This window comes from Pan troglodytes, chromosome 8, assembly GCF_028858775.2.
Source record: "Pan troglodytes isolate AG18354 chromosome 8, NHGRI_mPanTro3-v2.0_pri, whole genome shotgun sequence".
NCBI classification, from domain to species: Eukaryota; Metazoa; Chordata; class Mammalia; order Primates; family Hominidae; genus Pan; species Pan troglodytes.
In genome coordinates, this window is record NC_072406.2 from 37,252,887 (window position 1) to 37,273,823 (window position 20,937).

The 20,937-nt window shown below is 44.7% G+C and overlaps 1 protein-coding gene and 1 long non-coding RNA gene across 35 annotated transcripts in view; both read left to right on the forward strand.

The window, feature by feature from the left end:
- The window catches only part of KIAA1217, an 854,498-nt gene that overhangs the window by 551,632 nt on the left and 281,929 nt on the right, over positions 1–20,937 (forward strand). The gene's annotated exons all lie outside the window — the stretch shown is intronic.
- Positions 9,369–20,937, forward strand: part of LOC134807140 (uncharacterized) — a 29,260-nt gene continuing 17,691 nt past the window's right edge. Inside the window, exon 1 of the long non-coding RNA XR_010146826.1 lies at positions 9,369–20,896. This is a non-coding gene — a long non-coding RNA (uncharacterized LOC134807140). The remainder of the gene's footprint in view (positions 20,897–20,937) is intronic.

Below are 20,937 nucleotides of genomic sequence, written 5' to 3' on the forward strand. Positions count from 1 at the left end.
ACGGTCAGAAGAAGACAGACTCTCATTTAAGACTATTCTCTCTTCAAAGCAATTATAAAGTGGCCCCATCATAGATGAACTTGACCCCTTTTAATTGCTGGTTAGATTGCTTCTTTTTTCTCTCCCTGTTGTGAACAGGACTGCAGTGACCATCCTTGTATCTGTGCATGTGGGAACGAATCTGAAGGACAAATTTCTAGAATGTCAAGTTGGATTGCTAGTTTTGGAAGGTATTGCCCAAACTTTTTCTCAAAAACACTCAGTTTATTCTGTCGATATGAATGTTGCAGGGGATATTATGGTACATTCAGAGAATACAGTTCACTACCGTGATGCCAATGTGTGAAATACACTTGACATGTGGGTAGGAACACATGACCAAGTTATATTTAGTAAACAATCTACCGAGCAGTATAGTTAATATGATCCCATTTATTATTTTATTTTCTAACAATTACTAGTGATACTTTAGTTTGGTTCTTGCTTTTCTAAACTGTTAACCGTGAACATATAACTATTTAAAACTTATGCTGGGTTTGGTGGGTCATGTCTGTAATCCCATCTTGGAAGCCAAGGCAGGAGGATCACTTGAGGCCAGGAGTTTGAGACCAGCCTGGCCAACATGGCGAAACCCGATCTCTACTAAAAATATAAAAATTAGCTGCACACGGTGGTGTGCATCTGTAATTCCAGCTACTTAGGAGGCTGAGGCAGGAGAATCACTGGAACCCGATGGCGGAGGCTGCAGTGAACGGAGATCACACCACTGCACTCCAGCCTAGGTGACAGAGCAAGGCTCTGTCTCAAAAAATAAAACAACCATATATTATTCATTAAATGCATGTTCATGCTTACTTAACCAACAGTATGGCCCTTTGGCTTAGTCTCATAGTCTATCTGACCCTTATTTTCTTTTCTTTTCTTTTTTTTTTTCAAATGCCCCTTTCATTATGAAACTCTTTTTTAACTTTTCATTTAAGTTCAGGGATATGTGTGCAGATTTGTTACATAGGTAAACTTGTGTCATGGGGCTTTGTTGTACAGATTGTTTCATCACCCAGGTATTATTTTATTTTCATTTTAATTTTTTAAATTTCTTTTTAGAGGCGGGGTCTCACTGTGTTTTGCCCAGGCTGGTCTCGAACTCCTGGTCTCAAGCAATCCTCTCGCCTCTGCCTCCCCAAATGTTGGGATTATAGGCATGAGCTACTGCACTCAGCCCACCATTTGTTTTAAAAAGGGTGGATCCTATTTGTATAAAAAGCCATGTGCATTTTCTGTGTACTTGTCTACACATTAATTTCCAGGCTGGGCGTGGTGGCTCACGCTTGTAATCCCAGCACTTTGGGAGGCCAAGGGGAGGCAGATCACGAGGTTAGGAGATCGAAACCATCCTGGCTAACACGGTGAAACCCCGTCTCTACTAAAAATACAAAAACAAAATTAGCAGGGTGTTGTGGCGGGCGCCTGTAGTCCCAGCTACTCAGGAGGCTGAGGCAGGAGAATGGCATGAACCCGGGAGGTGGAGCTTGCAGTGAGCTGAGATTGCGCCACTGCACTCCAGCCTGGACAACAGAGTGAGGCTCCGTCTTAAAGGAAAAAAATTTCTGGAATGATGTCCAATAAATCAGAGAGAGGGACTAGAAGACTAATGAGGACAGAAGCTTTTATTCTTAACACCTATATTTTGCTACCATTTATATTTTCATCATATGCATATAACATTTTAACATTTAAAAACTAGTTTAAACAGAAATGGTTGCCCTGGAATGTGGCCTGTGTTCTTTCAAGGGAGGCCAGCAGTTTCTACAGTGGCTGAGATGGTACCTTCATCTCACACACCTATGCAGGAGTGCATTTGTGCTTTGATGTGGTTGTCCCTTGAAGAAGGAAGCAGTTCTCTTTTTCTTTTTTGCCTTTTCCATTATAGGATCAGTCACTTCTTGGGGCATTAGTAGTCTCATTTCCAGTGGCATCTTCCCTTGGCAAAAGGAATCCCAGATAGGACCTCATCTTTCTAAACAAATGCTGTTTTGGGTCCTAACCATCCCATGTTTGGTTTGAATATGTTTAAGTTGCCTGGAATTATCAACAAAAGAATTAAATTTATTGTAGGTCAGGGCATCTTTTGACTCATTGTATAAAACATTCACTTTAAATGTATACCGAAATGTCCTTTAGGCCAGGCGCAGTGGCTCATGCCTGTAATCCCAGCACTTTGGGAGGCCAAGGCAGGTGGATCACCTGAGGTCAGGAGTTCAAGACCAGCCTGGCCAACATGGTGAAATCCCGTCTCTACTAAAAATATAAAAATTAGCCGGGCATGGTGGCGGGTGCCTGTAATCCCAGCTACTAGCGGGGCTGAGACAGGAGAATCGCTTGAACTTGGGAGGCAGAGGTTGCAGTGAGCCGAGATCGCGCCACTGCCCTCCAGCCTGGGCAACAAAGCAAGACTCCACCTCAAAAAAAAAAAAAAAAAAAAGTCCTTCATACCTAAACCTTACCTCTTGCTAATTTGCTGAGGGTTCATTTTAGATAAAAGGTGTTTAGGTTTTCATATTAAGTTTGTAACTGTATAGCTATGATTCAGTTTCCTAAATGAAAAAAGAAACTGTTTTAATGTACAGACTATTTAGATTTGAAAAGACTGTGAGAGCTTTTTCTTTTATAGCAAGACAAGTCAAGAATAGAAGGCACACTGCGAGAGGGATGTCTTTTGAAAGAAAAGAAACACTACTTTTTATATTCTCAAATCACTGAAGAAAGCTTTAGACATAATTTCAAACACTAGCTCCTGTTTAATTCAGATGCACAGAATGCATTAAAACCACGAGTGTAGTGGACGTGATTTATACATTCTCTTAGCACAAATCAGTACCTATCTTCACTGTAATTAGACTTTTCTTCCTTTCTTCTTCTCAAAAGCTACTTTTGAAACCTTATGTTTTCCCCGGACATATTTTCTGTACTTCATAAAATAGCTCAGTTCTGCAACTAACTGCAAATATTTGCAAAAGGGAACAAATGTAAAATAAACGTCCCCTAATGCAGTGTTTGGTGAAGAAACATATGTCTGACATTAGTTGGTTAACCTGAAAAATAATAAGAAACAACTCTACTTAGAGGAAAGGGGGTAGAATTGAGCCTGTACTATGCAAATCAAGAGAAAGCTATAATTTACGCAATTTTTATTAAAGAGAATACAAGTGCTGTAGGCTTGGGGTGGTGCTAGGTCATATTTAAGCCTAATTGAGCTTTTTCTATATCATTAGAAAAATGGGCCAAGTTTCCTATATTATAGGGTAAATACAACATTTTCTTCCTGCAACTATTAAATACCACTGGCTTTTTAAGACGTAAACATCCAAATCTCAAATGTCTTTATTCATGCCAATGCAATACAATAAAAATATTCCCTGTATACACTTAAATCACTGCAAGTAAGCCTTAGAATCCCCACAAGTATTATTACTTACTATATCTCAGAAACTTTCACACACATTATTTCAAATATAGTTCTCCCAAAAAAACCCGACGGAGAGATACCTATAAACCAAGGCTGAGACTAGCCTAGACGGTTGATTCTTTGGACAACAGGAGTGGAGATTTGAACCCAGCTATTGTGACTCAAGCAAGCCTAGGGCATGTTTCTGAGATGTCTAAGGTGTGCGCTGTGAAACCGGTGGCTCATTTTATTGGTTGGATTTCCAAACACGACTATCACAATCATGCCAGGAATCAGTGACTGACTTCTTGCCTTCGTGGCCTGAAGTTCTCCTCTGCACCTCCTACCTTTTTGCCATTTCAGTGATGCACCAAAGGGTGGAGTTGAAGAACATCAGTTTTGCTGCTTGTTGGCAATACTCTCAAAAAGGCGTGGGGAGGGAGAGGTGTAACTCACCCCTGAAGTCAAGCCTGGAGATTACTTGTCAGGAATGTCAAAAGCGTTTGTTAAGCAACCTTCTTCCTGGCATTTTAAGAAGAAAGCCGCATACATAGATCAAATCCCTTCCTTCACAAACCTGTACTCTCTGAACAGACCCTTGGAATTCAGCCTAGAGAAAGAATACTTGGTGGTTCATAGAACTTGGTTCACAAAAGAGTGCTTGCTGCCCACGCATTTTGCACAATGACTCCCAAACACATACAGTGCACATTGGCAACAATTTTACGTGTGTTTCCAAAAGTGCTTACTGGAATTGAAGGGACACATTTGGCACTTTTTTTTTTTTTGAAATGGGGTCTCTCTCTGTCACCCAGGCTGGAGTGCAGTGGTGCAATCTCGGCTCACGGCAACCTCCACCTCCCAGGTTCAAGCGATTCTCCTGCTTCAGCCTCTGGAGTAACTGGGACTACATGTGCCTGCCATCACGCCTGGCTAATTTTTTTTTTTTTTTTTTTTTTTTTTTGAGTAGAGACAGGGTTTCACCATATTGGTCAGGCTGGTCTTGAACTCCTGACCTCGTGATCTGCCCACCCCCCGCCCCTCGGCCTCCAAAAGTGCTGGGATTACAGGCGTGAGCCACTGTGCCTGGCCACATTTGGCAACTTTCATTGGTCAATGATTGATGCAAGCCAGAATAAGAATAGATTGGGCCGGGTGCAGTGGCTCACACCTGTAATCCCAGCACTTAAGGAGGTCGAGAGAGCAGATTGCTTGAGACTAGCAATCTGAGATCAGCCTGAGCAACACAGGAAGACCCTGTCTTCACAAAAAAATGAAAAAAGTTAGGCCAGGTGCTATGGCTCACACCTGTAATCACAGCACTTTGGGAGGCTGAGGTGGGTGGATCACCTGAGGTCAGGGGTTTGAGACCAGCCTGGGCAACATGATGAAACCTGTGTCTACTAAAAATACAAAAAATAGCTGGGCGTGGTGGTGCACCCCTGTAATCCTAGCTACTCAGGAGGCTGAGGCATGAGAATCACTTGAACCCAGGAGGCGGAGGTTGCAGTGAGCCGAGATCACACCACTGCACTCCAGCCTGGGCGACAGAGTGAGACTATGTCTCAAAAAAATTAAATTAAAATTAAAATTGAGCCTGATGTGGTGGCACATGCCTGTAGTTCCAGCTATGCAGGAAGTTAAGATGGGAGGATCCCTTGAGCTTGGGAGATCAAGGCTGCAGTGAGCTGTGATTGTACTACTGCATTCTAGCCTAAGAAACAGAAAGAGACACTGTCTCGAAAAAAAAAGAAAGAAAAAAAACAGATCAGAGGCCCTGGCCTGGGGTCAGTTTCTCCAGAAAGGCCTGCACAATGGAGTCTTCATGTAAAAAATTTCTTACATCCTGATTTTAAAAAATCAGATGATCAGGAAACATTGAGTTCCGATTCCTTTGTTACAACCTCCACTAAAGCTAAGTAACAGCTGCTGTATTAAGATGGGGCTCCCCCTCTCCATCCCACACCTGCCTCCCTTACATGCCTAACTCCTGTTGTAAATAGGGACCCTAATCTGATGTTTTTGTAGTCCCTTTCCTAGGGGCACTGTGGGGAGGTGGGAGGAATTTCACCTTTGTTGTTGGACAGACTTAGATTTGAGAACTGGTTCTACTACTTACTGTTTGTGTGGTCTGGGACAAGTCACTTGGTCCAAGTAAGCTTCTAAATCTGTTAAAAAAAAAAAAAAAAAAAAGTGGCGGGGAGCTAAGAATTCCTGCTCAGCAAGTTGGTTTGCAGATCAGAGGCAGTGTGTGAGAAGTACTTAACCCAGCACCTGGCATATAGTAGATGTTCAGGACATCGTAGCAACAATAAGGGAGACATCTCACAAAACATTTTGTGAGAAAGGATCAGTTTCTATCTAGTCAATGTCTTAAACATTCATAGGTTGTTCATGGTGGGAGCTGCTCGAGGAATCATCCTAGTTTTATGGAGGAGGAATCTGAAGCTGGAGGAATTGTCTGCTTCAAGATTACTTAGTTAAAGGCAAACAGGTTCATAGCCAGTGGCTCTTCACCAGCCCACAAAAAGGCCTCAGATTATAATTTTGAAGATTAAGTATATGAAAGTGCTATTTGAGTGATTAAGTGTAAGCATCAGATCATTTTGAACTGGTGAGATGGCTCACACATGGAATTCCAGCACTTTGGGAGGCCCATGAGGGAGGATTGTTTGAGCCCAGGAGTTCAAGACCAACCTGGGCAACATTGTGAGAGCCTTTCCCTATAAAAAATAAAAAAAAATTAGCCAGGCATGCTGGCACACACCTGTGGTCCTAGCTACTCTAGAAGCCGAGGCCAAAGGATTGCTTGAGGCCAGAAGGTTGAGCCTGAAATGAGCTCTGATTGCACCACTGTGCCACAAGCTGGGCGACAGCAAGACACTGTGTCCAAAAAAGAAAGATAATTTTGATTAGCACAAAGATGGGACAGCTACATGTGATCAGATTTGGAAAAAAAGAAATAACCATTCATTCATTCATTCATTTACTCGGCACTGATTGAGTCTAGTTTGGACAGGTATTGCCCTAGTCTCTGGGATGACAGCGAGAGGCAAAACACAGACACTCACTGCCTGCATAGAGCTCAGAATGTAATGGTGGGAAGGCAGAGGAGGAAACAGATATACAGATAATTTTAGATGGAGATACCTGCCATGAAGGAAGTAGAGGAAGGCCAGGTGCAGTGGCTCATGCTTGTAATCCCAGCACTTCGGGAGGCTGAGGCAGAAAGATCGATTGAGCCCGGGAGTTTGAGACCAGCCTGGGTAATATAGCGAGACCCCACCTCTACAAATAATTAAAAAAAAAAAAAAAAAGAAATAGGATTACGTGAAAAGGAGCCAGTCTTGCAAACAGCCGGGCAAAGAGTGAGCAAGAGTTTTTTGGGAAGAGGTGCACACAGCAAGTGCTGAGACCCAGAGGAAGGAAGGGGCTTGTCTGCTGAAGGACCCAGGTGCCCTGGGAGAGGTAGCCAGAGGCGCTTAGTAAGCTTCAATCAGGATTTTAATCTTAATATAGTGCTGAGGGTTTTAAGCAGAAGAGTGATAGAAGAGAGTTAGCTTTTGTGCAAGCACTATTATTCATGGAAGTCCCCTTTCGATGGGGTAGTGGGGACTCCTAACTAAGCTGTCCTTCTATCTCTGTGGCTGTCTCAGAGAAGCACTGTGGAACTCCAGGGTGCTACGTAGCTCACCACGGTGACCCCCAATCCAGGCCACTTACAGAAGCTTGAAGATCTGTGATTTGCTCACCCAGGCTCCCATGCCGAGTGTTCTTGTCATTAACTCAAAAGCCAAATGCTGGTATTTCTGTTCTTACTTGCTTGATTGTTTGTTTACCAGTTCTCAACATCTTCAGTGTCCACTTGGTTACTAAAATGTTTACTCCTTAGCCCGGTGTGTAGGCATGTGCCTGTAATCCCAGCTACTCAGGAGGCTGAGGCAGAAGAATCTCTTGAACCTGGGAGGTAGAGATTGAAGTGAGCCAAGACTGTGCCACTGCAATCCAGCCTGGGCAACACAGCGGGACTCTGTCTCCAAAAAAAAAAAAAAAAGAAAGAAAAGAAAAGAAAAGAAAAGAAAAAATTATCCAGGCATAGTGGTACTCACCTGTAGTCCCAGCTGCTCGGGAGGTTGAAGCGGGAGTATCACCTGAGCCCAGGAGATTGAGGCTGCAGTGAGCCATGATCAGGCCACTGCACTCCAGCCTGGGCGACAGAGTGAGACTCTGTCTCAAAAAGAATATAAAAATAATAAAAATAAAATAAAATGTTTCCTCTTGATCACAAAAAAAAGGATATAGTTCTATGCAATCATGTCTGAAACAGGATACGTGTGTCATGCATCCCTGAGTTCGGGTTACCTCAATGACATGACCATTTACCTAATCTTTGCTTTTTCATCTGCTCTCAATTGAAAAGAAAGAAACCATTAATTATATTGAAAGATGCTGACTTGTAAGCTTCTCCCCTCTCCTGGCTCAGGTCAGTTGCTCAGAATGCACCCAGCAAAGATTGGCTGAACAAAGACAGGGAGATGTTGTGAGTCCCACTGATGCCCTTAACACTGGGCATTGTTCAACTTGGGGTCATTTGTGAAAATGATGGGAATGCAACTTCCTCACTTTACAGATGAGAAAACAGCCTCAGAGAAATGCTGGGATATGGGATATGAGTTGGTCTCATAGCCTGTGAGTGCCAGAGCCAGCTCGAATCCAAGTTTCTGACTCACAGTGACTCTTACCCAGCAGGAGGTATTCTTCAGAGGCCATGTGTTGAAAACAGTTAGGTGGGTTGGGGGCTGCAGGCCATATCATTAGGAAATGGGGGGCATGTCCTCTGGGTGGTTCCTAAGCATTTGGATGTTACAGCCCTGCCTTTCTTTATTCTGTTGTTCTAGAAGCTCCAACCTGGTGTGCTTTTAAGGCAGATATGGCCACAAATGAAGCACATTCACATGACTGCACTGCCTTTCTGGATGAAACAATTTGACCAAACACTGGTGTTGAGACAGTTGGTGATTTGGGCTTTGCCACGTGGTGGGAATGACACAATAAATATATTTTGATATGAATTAGGTAAAGATCTGTCTCTAACCTTGGGCTGTATGTGAACATTAACTGCCCAGTGGATACTGGGGAACTATAAATGTCTCCGTCCAACTCTGTTCAACTCTAATTTTTTTTTTTTTTTGAGACGGAGTCTTACTCTGTCACCCAGGCTGGAGTGCAATGACGTAATCTTGGCTCACAGCAACCTCTGCCTCCCGGGTTCAAGTGATTCTCCTGCCTCAGCCTCCCAAGTAGCTGGGATTACAGGAGCCCGCCACCATGCCCAGCTAATTTTTGTATTTTTTAGTAGAGATGGGGTTTCACCATGTTGGCCAGGCTGGTCTCGAACTCCTGACCTCAAGCCATCCACCTCCCTCGGCTTCCCAGAGTGCTGGGATTACAGGCATGAGCCATGACACCCGGCCTGTAATTTTCTTTAAAGACTGCCACTGGGTGGAACCCACTGGGCCCAGTGAGAACTACGGAAAAGAGACCCATTCTTGCCCTCATTGTTAGTGTCCACATCCGGATTTACCTAAACCCCACCCAGGTGGCATTTGCATAGTAATGAAAAACCGGTATTTTCTAGCTGTGAATCACACTTCAAATCCTGAGCGGCTGACTGTCAGGGGTGCGTCAGGCCTGCTTGCTGGGAGAATGGACGAGCTGGTTGTGGAGCGGGTGGGTCCCGCCACCCATGGGCTCAGCACTCAACTGCTCCCAGAACATTAAAGGTCTGGCTGATGTTCCATTGCCACATCTGGACATGAAGACCCATGTCTGCCCTTCTGTAGAAGGGCCAAAGAAGAAAGGAGGCATCACGTGTTTCTGCTGTGGGGGGCCCTTCCGAGCAGCAGACAGGAGCAAGGTACAGGAGTGGCCTGATTCTGGGGTTTCCCTGCCCCCCCTGGGGTCCCTAAACTGCTGTGTGATATGTTTCTAACTATCTGGACAGCTCACCCAAGAGTCAGTTGTTCCCAGTCGCTTCTTGCTGAGGATAAGCCAAAAGAGGGCCGGGGGCCAATCTGGTTTCTTTCAAGTGAAATTATGCTTCTCAAGCAGAGAATGATTGCCCACAGCAGTTAAACCTTGTTTAATGGTAATTAAATTGCTTTTCTTCACTTTGAAAAATCTCTTAATTTTCTGTACAAAGGCAGGAAGCATTTTTCTTTGATTCTACAGGATGTTTCTAAGTATGGTGTAATCAGTTCATCTTACCTTGCCGGACTCTGAAAGAATGAGTGTGTGGGATCAGATTTAGAAATGCCTCAAAGGTTAGAAAGCCGAGTGCTGCCGATTAACTCAAGCTCAGATGACCAAAAAAAAAAAAAAAGCTGCTTTTCCCCTCACTTCTCCCTCTGGTTCTGCCTCAGTACTTTGCTTAGGAGTTTCTTAAAGCAGGCACAGTTGCCTGCGGGGCTGGTGTGTGTCACCTTTGCAAAGTGCAGATGAGGTCTGGCATGTCCCATCTTGTTCCTGCCTGACTACAACTCTGCACACAGACAGTGTTGATCTGGCTTGGAGCCCACAGTGGCAATCCTTGGAGTGGAGGCAGCAGAGACCTCAGTTCTTCCTAGTGCTTGAGAAGTTAACTAACTGTCTTTCCCATGAGGAAAATGTTTTGAGACTGTAGAAGCAGAGAAGAGACTTCGCCGAAGCCCATAGAAAATAAAAAGCAAACCCTCAAGCATGAAAATCCCTGGCCCTGGAATAAGTGCAGGTGATAAGGCTTGCTATCTGATGCCTCATTCCATGTCTCTGGCTTCCCATTGCCTAAATTAAGATGTCCTGAAAGAAACCTTGGGGGAAAAAAAAGCACAGTCCCCACATTTGAAGTAGAAATAGAATGAAGGAGAAAAAGTGATTTTCCTGAAGGAACAGAACCAACTCTGGTTTTCAAAAGCCTTAGTTTTACATTTTAGTAGAAACTGTTAACAGTAGGAGGATTTGCTTTGTGTGTGTGTGTGTCTGTCTGCCTTATTTTGGTTCTGACCATACCACTGCTATCTCAGTCTTAGAGGCTGCTTTTGTGGCCCAGAGTGTTTCGTTCAGATATCTTTATGTTGAGGTGATATTGAGCCAGCAGCCAAAGAAATGCATGGCCAAGATATGGAATATCTGGTCAACAGAGAATAACAACAAAGTGGGACGCATCATAAGGTCATAGGTCAGTGAAAACAGCTGCTAGCCGTTTATATGCAGGAGAGAAAGAAGGCCCAGGGAGTTGGAAAGACTGAAGGTATTTTGGACTGAGCAGAGCAAAGGGATTTGGGGACATATAAATGTATGAAACAAGATGGTCAGGAAAACAATTTTCTTCAAAGGTAGCATGAATAGAGTGAGGTAAGGAAACCCATGGCCATGGTACTGGCGGCCTAATGGGAAAAGGCAGTGTAATGACTTCTACATGGAGACTTCAGTTCTGCCCCTCGTACTGTTGAAGAATATTCTGTCCAGAGAGGCGCTTCAGTTTCTACCTGGTTTTCTAATGGCTTTAAAAAACTTTGATGTATTGGGGGAATGGAAACAAAGATATTTACTAGAGAAGTGTTTGGCAAAAAGTGCCAAGCTTATTCTTGAGAAAGGATGGAACGGCATGGCGGGTGGAGGGAGGGTTGGAACCATACTCCAAATTCCCCTGAGGCCCACACGTGTTCACCAGACGTCTGTGGGGAGCCCAGATGAGATGTGGGGCCCTTCCCCTTTCTCATTTTCTTTTTTACTTTTAGCTCCCGGATCAAAATGAGTCCTTGATTCCCTCATCCCATCCCAAGACCCTTTTTTAGTTGCATTACCACCTAGTGAAGTCTACCAAGTCTTGATTTGAGAATCAAAACAAACGCAGATCAAAGTCAACCTCAGGGAATCAGAGAACACAGAAGCTGAACGATGTATCCAGCCTTCCCTAAATGGCAGATGAGGACACTGAGGCCAGGAAGCTCAGGTGACTTATCCAGGAGCGTGCCAGTGCTTAGCCAAAGATCTGGAACTGGGACTGATGCTTCCTGAAAACAGATTCCTGCCTGGAGTGCATGACCCTGCTTGAGAAAGTGCAGAGGGACAGTGACAAGGCAGGATAACGTAGCAGTCCCAGCGACTTGGGCTCCCATCCTGACGCTTCCCCTAGGCCCCAGTGTTTTATTTTCTGATAAGGCCAGACCTGAGTCAGGTCCTGCCTCCTAACTCCTTTCTCTTCCTTCAGTGGGCAACAAAGATGGCCACAGAAGCAGAGAGGGGTTCCTCCCAGGTACATATTTACCAGTACTTGTACCTTGCGCTTTTAAAAAGTCTTTAGCCAGGGATAGTGGTGCATACCTATAATCCCAGCTACTTGGGAGGCTGAGGTGGGAGGATCACTTGAGCCCAAGAGGTCAAGGCTGCCGTGAGCCGTGATTATACCATTGCGTTCCAGCCTGGGTGGCAGAATGAGACCCTGTCCCCTCAAAAAACCTAACTCTGATGAGGACTATATTACAAGTGTTATATACCAGATTCTGGATGGAGAAGGGAAAGTGATTGTAGACAAGAGAATATTATACTTGGTTGCTGTGTTCTCCAAACCCAAATGCATAGATACACACAGACCCACAGACACACACACACAGACATGAGTGGGACATATTTGAAATCCTCACTGGCTTTGAAAATCTGAGGCTAATAGTTGGAGGAAGTGAGGGGTGACTGTGAGAGAACAAATGTGTAACAGATACACCCTGAGAATCAGGGCTCATAAATAAGGAGTAGAGTCTATTGCACCTAAGCCTTACTACTAGCCTAAGCCTTCATACTAGAGCAAAACCGTGGGCAGACAGCACACAAAAGCAGCCCCTGTCACTCAGGGGCTTACTTCTTTTTTTTTTTTTTTTCTTTTTTTGAGACGGAGTCTCGCTCTGTCACCCAGGCTGGAGTGCAGTGGCGCGATCTCGGCTCATTGCAAGCTCCACCTCCCGGGTTCACGCCATTCTCCTGCCTCACCCTCTCAAGTAGCTGGCACTACAGGCGCCCGTCACCAAGCCCGGCTAATTTTTTGTATTTTTTAGTAGAGACGGGGTTTCACCGTGTTAGCCAGGATGGTCTCGATCTCCTGACCTCGTGATCTGCCCGCCTGGGCCTCCCAAAGTGCTGGGATTACAGGCATGAGCCACCGCGCCCGGCCGGCTTACATCTTAATGAGCCCACAGCTGCCTGTTGACCTGGTGTCATCACGAGGGTGATCACTATTTCCAGCAAGCTCTTTGTCCCTCAAAGCCCAGGGATCAGGGGCAGCCCGTGGAAGACGAGCCACTGGTTCCAGCGAGGCACATGGAGAGAGGTTAAGCTGCTTCTACCCTGTTCAACTGTGATGAGATTCCAGCGAAAATCAGCATTGAGGGTCTCAGGTGTTTGCAGGGGGCTCTGGTATGTTAGAAAAGCTAGAGGGAGGGGTCTGCCTTTGTGTCTGTTTGTGAGCGTGTCTACTCAAGTAGGAAAGGGGAGCACAGATTTTTACAAAATAGATGTGGGCGGTTTCTTGTAGTCTTGCCTAACTGAAACCACGTTTGCCAGAGATTACTTGGAATTACCCTAATAGGTGCTTTGTCAAAATACTTGGTGCTGGCCAGATGTGGTTCATACCTGTAACTTCAGTGCTTTGGGAGGCTGAGACGGGAGGATTGCTTGCGGCCAGGAGTGCAAAACCAGCCTAGGCAACATAGTGAGACCCTGTCTTTACAAAAACAACAACAAAATTACCTGGCTGTGGTGGTATGTGCTTGTGGTCCCCACTACTCCAGAGGCTAAGGTGGGAGGATTGCTTAAGCCCTGGTGGTTGCAGATGCGATGAGCTATGATTGCATCACTGCAGTCCAGCCAGGGCAACAGAGCAAAATCTTGTGTCTAAAAAAGAAAACAATACTTGACGGTGAAAGCGGGTCCTGCTCAGGGAGCCCTTCTGGAAAGTCCTGGAGCCTGGAACTGAACTCCGTGATTCCCCTGTACCTTCCCCCTGGGAGCCTGAGCACCCTTGAAGGTGACAGACACGGGGGAACCTGTGTCCTGTGGGATCACTCCTCTCAGTCCTTCTCTACCACATAGAGAAAGGGATGGATGGGAAAGTAAAGCCAACAAACCTCCACTTCCTTCCTCCTCCCCACTGCCAGAGTGGAGATTCCTCTTTATTCTGTGAAACTGGATTCTGAAATGCCAAACCATTCCATCTGTTGTGTTTTGGCACAAGTGCTCAAAAGAGCTCAGGTGTCTCCCTTTGCAATTTCCCCATGGCTTAAAATTCAGTCCTGGAGATCTGTGTCTTGTAGGAAATGGAGGGGCTTTCCTTATGCTTGTTTTTCTCTGTAAAGAAGCATAAAGGTTTAAGTTTTCGTTGGGAGGGCCTAAATTAGGAAGGAAAGATTATTTAAATCAAAGCACTCTCATTGTAGAGTCATAAGCTTGGATTTTGTGTGCATGCCATGCTAGCTCAAAAAACGAAGTTGAGAGTCAGAGCTCTTTGAAGGATGAGGAAGGGGACCCGGGAATGAGTGGCTCTGCTTCAGGAAGCATGTTTTAATGTGTGTTCCTAAAAAAGCTTCTGGAAAAGTGGTTTAGGAAGCTTCTGGGCTAGGGGAGACACCATGAAAAACAAAACACAAAGTATGTGAGTCAGTTATGATCAATTGTGCCATAATCAACATTTCAGTTGTATAGTAGTTGCACTATGAAAAGCACAAACATATTTAAAAAGACAATTTTGAGGCCAGGCATGGTGGCTCATGCCTATAATCCTAGCACTTTGGGAGGCTGAGTCAGAAGGATCAATTGAGTCCAGAAGTTCAAGACCATCCTGGGCAACTTTGTGAGACCTCATCTCTACAAAAAAAAAAAAAAAAAAAAAAGCCAAGTATGCTGGCACATCCCAGCTCCTTGGGAAGCTGAGGCGGGAGGATCACTTGAGCCCAGGAGTTCGAGGCTGCAGTGAGCTATGATTGAGCCACTGCACTCCAGCCTGGGCAACAGAATGAGATCATCTCTTAAAAAAAAAAGGAGAAAGATAATTTTGAGATTCAACATAGCCCACTAACAGCTTCATTGGACATCATACCTTTTGTCTAGACTTGACAGAATTTGTTAAATACTGGAAAGTTGTATTTTTTATCGTTTCCCCTGTTCTGTCTGTGAATAGAGACGTTTGTTCTTTACCTAGTTTATAGGACTGTCATGAGGAAAGGTGACATAATAATGGGTTCACAGTATTGGAAGGGGGAGGACAAAATGCCTGTTTACAAGAGACCCAGTTACAGAGCTATGTGAAGTAAATACTGAATGTCAATTCTAGGTAATGATCCTCAATGTCACAGGTACTTCACGTATTAATACATCTTTGCCATTATACATATGTCCTTCTCCAAATGATGGCTCTTTGCTGTAAAAGTTTGTCTTCTAAGCTGGTTGTGTGGAATTTGGCCCCTACCTTCCACATTGTCTTATAGGAGTGCATTTAGGCCAGGTGTGGTGGTTCACGACTCTAATTACAGCACTCTGGGAGGCTGAGGCAGGTGGATTACTTGAGGTCAGGCGTTTGAGACCCGCCTGGCCAACATGGTGAAACCCCTTTTCTACAAAAATACAAAAATTAGCTGGACCTAGTGGTGGGCTTCTGTAATCTCAGCTACTCAGGAGGCTGAGGCAGGAGAATCGCTTGAACCTGGGAGGCAGAGGCTACAGTGAGCCGAGATTGCACCACTGCACTCCAGCCTGGGTGGTAGAGCAAGACTCTGTCTCAGACAAAAAAAAAAAAAAAAGCATTTAATATGGTGCTGAGCTGACCTCTTGTACTCTGATTTTTTCATTGTTTAGATTGGAAATAGGTCCTGAGTTCTAATTCTGTATTTGGGACTTGGTGACTGCTTCTATCCCAGGCTTTGATGGTTTAGACAGTGGAACCCTCCATGGGGGGATGTGGGTGATCCTCTTGTCGGGGAAAAAAGAGGGTGAGTGACTAGGGGGTGGGCTACCGTAACCAGGACTCTGAGGATAGGTGCAGGGTCACTGATGACTGGGAAGAGTTGCAGGTCCTGCCACCATCTATTTTGCATGGGAAGGACATTTGCCTGAGCTAAGCCATGGGAAAAATCTAAATTTAGATACCTGAGCTCTTCACAGCAACTAAGCCAAGACACAGTAGACAGAATGTTTTGACCTTTCAGAGTCAGTATTTTACATACAAGGACTCGATTTCACAGAAAACCCTTCTCAACGCTTATGTGTATATGAAAAGAAAGTTTGACCTACAGGAATCATTGTAATGTATCAGATCCATATCACAGCTCAATTATTCCCAAGGATTCAGGGAGGAAAAGCCAACAAAAATGAAAAAAGGAATAAAGGAATTGGGTTGTTATGGAAGAGAAAGCTAAAGGGGATTTATCTGAGGTCTGGAAGGCTACGACGGGTTGCATTCAGATGTCATCCACATGTCCACAGAGAACCGCACAAGGACTTCAAGGTGAAATAGTGGCTGATCAAGTCCTAGGAGTCTGAGCAATCAAACATTGGCATGTGTTACCAATTAAGTAGAGAGGTTGCTGCTGTTTTAGAGGCTTGATGATTGTCTGTCTTTAAGAGTCAATATTGGCTGGGCGCAGTGGCTCACGCCTGTAATCCCAGCACTTTGGGAGGCCAAGGTGGGTGGATCACAAGGTCAGGAAATAGAGACCATCCTGGCTAATACGGTGAAACTCCGTCTCTACTAAAAATACAAAAAATTAGCCGGGCGAGGTGGCGGGCGACTGTAATCCCAGCTATTCGGGAGGCTGAAGCAGGAGAATGGCGTGAACCCAGGAGGCGGAGCTTGCAGTGAGCCCAGATCACGCAACTGCACTCCAGCCTGGGCGACAGAGCGAGACTCCGTCTCAAAGAAAAAAAAAAAAAAAGAGTCAATATTTGTGGGAGTCTCAATTTAAGGTGCTAGGTAAATTGGGAGTTCCATCTGAGGTTTCTTTCAAGATAAAATGCCTTATAAAAGTACCGTAAGTCCACCTGGCCAACATGGCGAAACCTCATCTCTGCTAAATATACAAAAAAATTAGCTGGGCACAGTGGTGGCTCATACCTGTAATGCCAGCTACTTGGGAGGCTGAGGTGGGAGGATTCTGTGAATCTGGGAGGTGGAGGCTGCAGTGTGCCAGTATCGCACCACTGCACTCCAGTCTGGGTAACAGCAAGACCCTGTCTCAAAAAAAAAAAAAAAAAAAGAGAGAGAAGTATTGTAAGTCACTTCAGTATTAGGGATGGGGGCCAAAGTCCACTCACGTATAAAAATATCCCTCAGAGGAAGACTTCTGTGTGTGTCTCATGCACCACTTTATGCTGTCTCTGAGGTTGTTCATTCCAGTTTTCCTGCTTTTCTGTTCCAGACTTGGGCTGATACCAGAGAGTGTGGATTGCCTGCAGGGTTTCATCCCCATTTCTCTGTGTATTTAAATACTCACGGAAGATTAGCAACTATGCATAAACTTTCCAGTTGTACTTCCTTAATAATGATTACTGCTACTCTTTGTTGGTAGCTAAGGGAAGCGTCTGCATGGAGGTGGCTTAGAATTGACAATGTGCAAAATTCTGGGTCGTTTCATAGGGGCTGGGGGAAGGCTTGGAAATAAAGGCTTGGGTCATTCCCTTGTGCTTAGCTCTTGCAGGAAACTCTTGCAACACCATGCTGTTGTGTTATCATCTGCCTGGGTTTCGTCCCCAGGACAGAACGGCATGAATGATGTCTTTAGTGTCTCACAGAAGGAACACTGGGTTCTTGAGTGCCTGCCATCTCTGTCTCATCTTGACTCCAAGGACATTTTAACCTCTCAATGCCTTGTTTTGCAGCCAAAGGTATATTATCTATTTGTCTTCCATATGCGTTCTGGGAGATTAACCACTAAGCATTTTGCTTTTCAGGTGTGAGGTGCTGTTTCCTTCTAAGACCGGTATTGTTTCTGACTAACTTTATCCAGTTGAGTGGGGTTGTGTCTCTATTTCATGTTACGAGATGCCTCTAACATTTTTATTATGAAAATAATTTTTGTGTCCATTGAAAAGGTTTGGGAGGAGTATTTAAGTTTTGTAGGGTAATTATAGATACTCTATCAGTCATACATTCTATCTTTTTTATTTTTTTTTTTTTGAGACAGAGTCTCGCTCTGTCACCCAGGCTGGAGTGCAGTGGTGCGATCTTGTCTCACTGCAACCCCTGCCTCCCAGGTTCAAGTGATTCCCCTGCCTTAGCCTCCCAAGTAGCTGGGACTACAGGCACGTGCCACCACACCAAGCTATTTTTCGTATTTTTTAGTAGAGATGGGGTTTCGCCATGTTGGCCAGGCTGGTATCGAATTCCTGTCCTCAGGTGATCCGCCCACCTCGGCCTCCCAAAGTGCTAGGATTACAGGTGTGAGCCACCGCTCCCAGCCCATCACACACTCTAAATCCATACAACGAGTACAGCGGGACTTTTCTTTCTGTGTTTTGTGGCAAATAAGTTGGTAGAACATATTATCAAATAAAGGCCAAAACTGTGTTCAGAGAGCTGGAAGTTCTTTCTTTTCCTGGTTTTGTTGTATGTCTGAGACATGCAGAGGGACAGACAAAAAGATGCATTTAAAAAAGAGCTGCCAGGGAACACATACCAAAATGGAAATTTGGGAAGGGGATGGACAAGATGAGACAAAGCAGACAGACACAGATTTTCTCAGGTCAACAAAGTTGTGTAAGCAGATGAAAGGGGAAGTCTATCATAATGTGTCAGACTAGTAAGACCAGCTTTAGAGTTTAAAAAAAAAGAAGTGGAAAAAGAAAAGAAAAAATACACACACAAACAGAGGTGCACAGAACATTCCAGGAAACCATTGAACTGTGAGTGATAACATGTTTCCTTCTATTCCTTCAAAGATTTGTTTTAGAGGATAGCTGGGATAAGAGCTTGTGCTGAAAAAACAATGCAAGGGATTTGTAAAGAAACAGGGAAATGAATGATCTGACAGGCCGTTTGTTACCACCAACATTTTTCTTAATTTAACCTGAACTTACTTGCTCTTGTGGTGGTCGGTCGGTCTTTCTTTCTCTCTCTCTCTTTCTCTCTCTCTCTCTCTCCCTTTCTCCCTTTCTCTCTTTCTCTGTCTCTCTTTCTCTCTTTCTCTCTTTCTTTCTTGTCTCACTCTGTTGCCCTGGCTAGAGCACAATGGCACAATCCTAGCTCACTGCAGCCTCGACTTCCTGGGCTCAGGTGATCCTCCCACCTCAACCTCCTGAGTAGCTGGGACTACAAGTGTGTGCCACTACCCACCACACCCGGCTACATTTTTGTTGTTGTTGTTTTGAGGAGACCAGGTTTCACCATGTTACCCAGGCTGGTCTCGAACTCCTGGGCTCAAGCAATCCGCCGACCTTGGCCACCCAAAGTGATGAGTGCTAAGATTACAGGCATGAGCCTCTGTGCCCAGCTTGGATATTTCAAAGACATTAGCCATGGCCTTCATGTTTATCTGGACTTGAGGGCTTCATACCTTCGACCATAGATGATGCTTAAGTTGGTCTTTCACATGGTTTCAGATCCACAGACATTTTAATTAGGTCAAATAACAATCGTCTTCATAATGCCACCATGTATGTATGTAGTCCTTTGGAGACTATTTTGACATCCTTTATAACTGACAACACTGTGACTTTCATCCTCCTCTTAGCTCACATGCCTTAATCCCACAACAGCATGTACTGCCCTGTAGAGAAATATTCCTCCTTCCTCTTGGCTTGCTTTCTTAGCTTTGTCTCTATCCCAAGACAGTATCTGAACAAAGGCTCTTCATTCTTGGTGCAACTCAGAGTTGGAAGAGTCAAGGGTGGAGGGGCATTGGGCAGCCGGCCACAGCTGTCTTCTTCCTCTCTTAATGTCTTTGTCTCTCCCATCTTCATGTGGACGTTTTCTCTCTCCTTCTTCTCTTTTTCCTCCCCTCGCTGAAAAAAATAGGATAACTGTTTTGAACCGGGCATTATGCTAGATGATAGATGTACAGGGGTCAGCAAGATGGGCAAGGTTTCCATCTTCATGTGTATTAAAGTTTGGAGGGAATAAAACATTAAAATAAATAGTTACAAGGGTGGTGAGTAGTAAGAAAAGATAAGGAATGCTTAGCAAGGGGGACTGAAATAGTGTAGAGGTGGGATGAGGAGTCAGCGAAGTCTGAGTAAGTAAATTCAGAGAGAAACAAAAGAACTACACTCTAGATTTCCCTTTAGAGGAAAGGAAGGGGAAAGAAATAAAATTCCAAAGAGAAAAGGGCAGAAAGATACTTTGTTTTATACAGAACGCTGGAGGCCCCAGTGTAATCAACATCAAGTTTGTGTATCTGCAAAGGCTGATTTTTTTTTTTTTTTTTTGAGACGGAGTCTCACCCTGTCGCCCAGGTTGGAGTGCAGTGGCGCAATCTTAGCTCGCTGCAACCTCTGCCTCCCGTGTTCAAGCAATTCTCCTGCCTCAGCCTCCTGAGTAGCTAGGATTACAGACATGCACTACCACACCTGGCTAATTTTTGTATTTTTGGTAGAGACGGGGTTTCACCATGTTGACCAGGCTGGTCTCGAGCTCCTGACCTCAGGTGATCCGCCAGCCTCAGCCTCCCAAAGTTCTGCAATTATAGGCGTGAGCCACCATGCTCGACCTAAAGACTGATCATTTTTTATCAGTTGTCCAAATACTTCATCTTTTCTCCTTCCCTGATACCATTGCATTCAGCCATGGTGCTGAGAGGTGAAGCCAGCTGGACTTCCTGGGTCGAATGGGGACTTGGAGAGCTTTTCTGTCTTATAAGAGGATTGTAAAACACACCAATCAGCACTCTAGTTAGGAATGTAAAACGCACCAATCAGCGCTCTGTAGCTAGCAAGAGGATGGTAAAATGCACCAATTAGTGCTCTGTAAAACACACCAATCAGCGCTCTGTAAAATGCACTAATCAGCACTCTGTAAAACGCACCAATCAGCAGGAGTCTAAAAGTAGCCAGTTGCGGAGGTTTAAAGAAAGGGCATTCTGATAGGACAGAAATCGAATTTGGGAGGGGACAAATAAGGGAATAAATGCTGGCCACCCCAGCCAGTAGTGGCAACCCGCTCCGTCCCCTTCCACGATGTGGAAGCTTTGTCCTTTGCTTTTCACAATAAATCCTTGCTACTGCTCACGCTTTGGGTCGGTGCCATCTTTAAAAGCTGTAACACTCAGGACCGCGAAGGTCCGCAGCTTCATTCTTGAAGTCAGCGAGACCACGAACCCACCAGAAGGAACCAGACACAGTGCCACCTACCCACATCTTCCCCTATGGCTAGATGGCAGGAATCCACAAACACCTGCCAAGACAGTATTGTGATCATGTTACCAGCTATAATTGGAGGTGAGGAGTTTGGAGTAGAAATTTGTCTGTTTTTATAATAA